The sequence below is a fragment of the Manduca sexta genome, unplaced genomic scaffold, assembly GCF_014839805.1.
Source record: "Manduca sexta isolate Smith_Timp_Sample1 unplaced genomic scaffold, JHU_Msex_v1.0 HiC_scaffold_402, whole genome shotgun sequence".
NCBI classification, from domain to species: domain Eukaryota; kingdom Metazoa; phylum Arthropoda; class Insecta; order Lepidoptera; family Sphingidae; genus Manduca; species Manduca sexta.
This window is the reverse complement of record NW_023595152.1, coordinates 1-4,303: the sequence shown is the minus strand read 5'-3', so window position 1 is coordinate 4,303 and position 4,303 is coordinate 1. Positions and strand designations below refer to the sequence as shown.

The window sequence follows — 4,303 nt, the reverse complement described above, 5'->3', positions numbered from 1 at the left end:
GTTTAATTGAGTTTAACAAATTTCTAGAATAAAAGCAAACGAACTGGGTAACCCCAAACCACTATTTCTGATGGCATTCATCGCTAGTTTTAATTCGAATTCATCAATTTGTGACTTAGCAAGGTTAAAGCACGGAGACAATATGTGAATAAATTATGTATAATTTTATAGTTTCGTTTAAAATGTTTCGATATTAAGGAGATTTTGTCTAATTTATGTTGTCATTTCTGAATTCATTCTTTACTTAATTTTATTTGTCTAGTTAGTGCATTCGTGATTGATTTAACATTGCCACAATGATGCGTTGGTGAAAGACGACGTGTACACTGTACGTGCGCGTAATCTACTCTAGGTCAAATGCACATTCGATAAATGCATGCGCCGATACGAAAATAGAGAGGTTAAATCAAAGTGACCTTGCCTTTTGTTATCACATCACAATTGTTTGATGACAAAACAATAAAAATGCAATAAAATAACACAAACACATCTTTCTGCCAACGATCCGCGTCCAATTGCAGTTAAAGGCATCGATAGCGCGTTGTTTGCATGAAAATTAGCTCTGTTTTAACTTCAATACGATTATTTATTAGCAGTACGATAACTAATTGAACTTGTTTTATGTTTTTCAATCGTAGAGCACGCAACTTGTTTGAAAATAAGATTAATGTTGCTTCATTATGTTGCTGCCGCCTTTGCCTTGCAGTGTCAATGACGCTTGTTGCAAAGGTAAAAAATCGTACATTTATAGGAACGAGGCTTAGTATTGTGTAAACAAACACTTACCTGTTATTCTTTTCTGCGTTTTGCCGCTTTCCGGACTCGATACTTTGCTCTCTTGTGACGGTGTGTTCTGTTTGGGAGTGGTGATGGTGATCGGCGACCGCCGTAGCGCTGCCGGCACCGTCGACGCTGGCACCAGTTGCCATGCGAATCTCTGCGCGCCAGGCAAGGGTTTCTCATTCGCAAAATCGAATCCCCATCGCTGACTGTCGAGTTCTAATTGGCGCGCCAACTCTCTCTCGACAAATCGCCTGTTCTCTTCCCTGTCGGTGCAACCGAACAAGTTTCTTCTGACGCCGTCGAGCGCGGTGACTCCCCGCACGCGCAATGACCTAGTGTCCAGCATCGTCGTCGTGGCCTGCAGACCGGGCGCCCTCACACTTAAAGCCGACATCTCAACAGAGTCCGAAACAGCGAAACACTACACCGATTAGCATCCGCGACGCCGTCTTCACCTAGCACAAGCAAGGTCAGTGTTAATGAGATGAAAAACAATCTACAATTAACGTATGGAAATGTGTTTGGTCCATCACGCACTAATAAGAATATGAATTGTTAGTTTAGTGAGTGTAAACAAGTCGTAAATGACGCGGCGAGACGCGTTCGTGACGTCGTACGTCCGTACGTCCGAAGTACGTTTGCCGACTGAATCGTTTAGCGAATAGCGCACGGTGCGGCGTACCGCGCGAGACGCGAGGAGCTGAGGAGCGACGCGCTGCGGCCAGCGGCGGCTAGTTGGGCAACAGCGGCACACGCGATGAGTTATTTATGCACACGACCGCTAGATGGCAGCGGAGTAGCATAATGTAGTTAAATAAATTGAGAATTTGCTTTCCCGAGTTTTGCGCAGATTTTATTTATTATCATGGTTGATATATTACGTAATAAATAATAATATTATTACGTATCAATTTCCTGGCAGATATTCCAATATGGTTTTTAAAGATAAAAAGATTAATAAAATTAAAATTAAATTTTATAATAAAAATAAAAGAATAGCATGTGCTTTAAATAATATGCCTATTGGAAATAGAGATATGTAATATTCTATATTTTATGATTTTGTTAGTATTAAGAGTAGGAGTATTTATGCAATATTATGAATTTAATTGTTTAAATAAGTAATAATATTTTTTAATATGCTGTTTATTCTCTTACACCAATAAAAAAAAACCACGCGCACGAGTTTTACAAAGTCCCAAGAATTGAGTTTTGATTTTAAATCGGCTAATAAGGATAAAAAAAATATTGGCTTGGCAACATTATAAACTGGCTTGTTTACGAAGAAAGAAGACGTGTCTAGTCTAGGTTACGTGTGCAGTATAATATACTTCTTATCAGAAATATACCTTTCTCTGTCTGACGCGCGCGGAACGAAGTTGCAGAAAGAGGAAAGCAAATGTATTAATAGCACAGAGCATCGCTGCCGCCATTTTGCCGAAACTCGATTGACTAAATTTTATGTTGTACTGTTGGTAGAACTTTTTTGTAAAAAATCGGTAGCAATTCAAGTATGTTTTTAATATTTCATATTACATTTAAATCTAAACACACAACAAAGTGATAAGTTTACGTACAACACAACTGTAAGCAGCAATATTCGCTTTCACAACAAAATAATGGCAATAAAATTGCGACATTTTTGACGCAACTTAACAAATTGAATGTCACAGTAAATAACATAAATATATACGCGGGCAAACTGATAAATATATATGAGGAAACTCACCTCTATCTATTTAATTATTTTGTCACGGAAAATCTTCGATTTGCGGACGGGGTTCATTCACTGCACTGCCGCCGTACTAATTTTCGAGATATGACAATGACGCGGTAGCGAGCGCGGGCTCGACGCTTATTGGTTCAAAATGGCGGCCATTTGTCTCATTGGCTCATCGGATTTTAGGCGCCAAATTTCGGTTGGTTGAGGCGCCGGATGGCGGGAAATAAATGAGGTACTTTCCGGTGCGCATGAGTTCTATTACGGAAAATTGTGTTTGGCGCCTTTCGCTTCCGTGTGATCGTCGCGAAAAATTTGAACAGCAGCGGGTAATCTTTGTAAGCGTGCGTTTTTGAACAAGCAATATTAAGTGTTATGGTTATATTTTATTATTGTTTTATCTTCGAATAACGTATTAATTTTTTTTGCAAACGCGTATCAATTCACTGAGTATTCGAATAGAACTGACTTCTGGTACTGTGTTTGCACATCGATAATGCTTTCATAGTAACGTTATATTGAGTACATATAGTTGTGTGGGTTTTTATTGAAGTTGCTTAGCTCTGAAATATTTTTCATTATAAAAACTCTCAAAAAATAACATTGTTTTAGATAGTGTACGTAATCTTGAATGTTAGGAGGCAATATGACGATATTTGCGTACTTTAAATTTTTTAAACATGATAAGGTTTTATTGAATGGGTTTTATAAAAAAAAAACGACAATACAGCATTAAAAATAAATATAACTTTATTTGTTTATCAGTTATATTGAAACTAAGAAGCAGGTTCCTAGGACTTAATTCGTTTTAGTGTGTTAAATATTGAAATTAAATACGTTGACACTGACAGATTGCACAAACATCGCCTTGCCAGAGAGTGAAATAAAAAATATTTTGGAAGCTAATATGAAAGTTATTAAAACCAACGAACAGTAGGATTGGATATTATCGTTTAATTAGTTTTAGGTAGGTATAATATAATTATTTTATCTGTTCTTTTATTTCATACAGTAAAGTAGGTAAATATTGACAGATGATGTTGATGCGGTTTTTCTTACACTTGTTTATGTGGCGTTTATTTATTGTTTTTTTTCAATTTCGAGATCTTTTTTTCCTAGATTATTTTATCACAAGACTGCTCATGGAATTGTGCCTCTACCCAGACAAGCAAGGCCGTGCGTTTGATTCCAGCACTGGGACAAATATTTGATTTAGGTCTAGTTAGTGTTCTAAAATTAAATATTCTTCGTGGTTTCTAAGACAGATGACTCACGAAATACGTATCGTAGTATTTCCAAGGTCGAGTTTAGGAGACTAAAATGTGTTATGAGTTATACAAGTATAATTAAGAGAGTTTCAGTGGCGTGACGGTGATAGGCTACTTGGAAACTGAGACGGTGTCGATTCAATCATCGTTAAGAAGACAAATATTTGTGTCATCAGCAAATATTTGTTACGAATCCGAGTGAGGTTCAAAATTGAGTGTGTGGTTGTTGTAGTTCATTTATAATCCGCTTTTGGTAATGTTTTCGCCCTTGTCTTTACTCAGAAAATGTATCTTGTGCGTTTAAACTTCTAAAACGAAACATCTTAACAAACTAATAATTTTACACTAATGAATAAATGCTAGGGGTTGCTCGGCTTTGTCCGAATGAAAGCTTTTCCCGTTACAAAAATCCCTACATCACTGCAGCGATCCATAACGCCAATTGTAATATACCTGCCCGCGGAAACAAATAACAGGGATACAAAGTAGCCTATCTGTTAACCCAGGACTTGGTGTAACCATACGCTAAATT

At 37.2% G+C, this 4,303-nt stretch overlaps 1 pseudogene; it reads right to left on the bottom strand.

Moving 5' to 3' along the window:
* Window positions 1-694: 694 nt before the first annotated feature.
* LOC119193343 lies at window positions 695-2,599 on the bottom strand (annotated as a pseudogene).
* Between the last annotated feature and the right edge of the window lie 1,704 nt (window positions 2,600-4,303).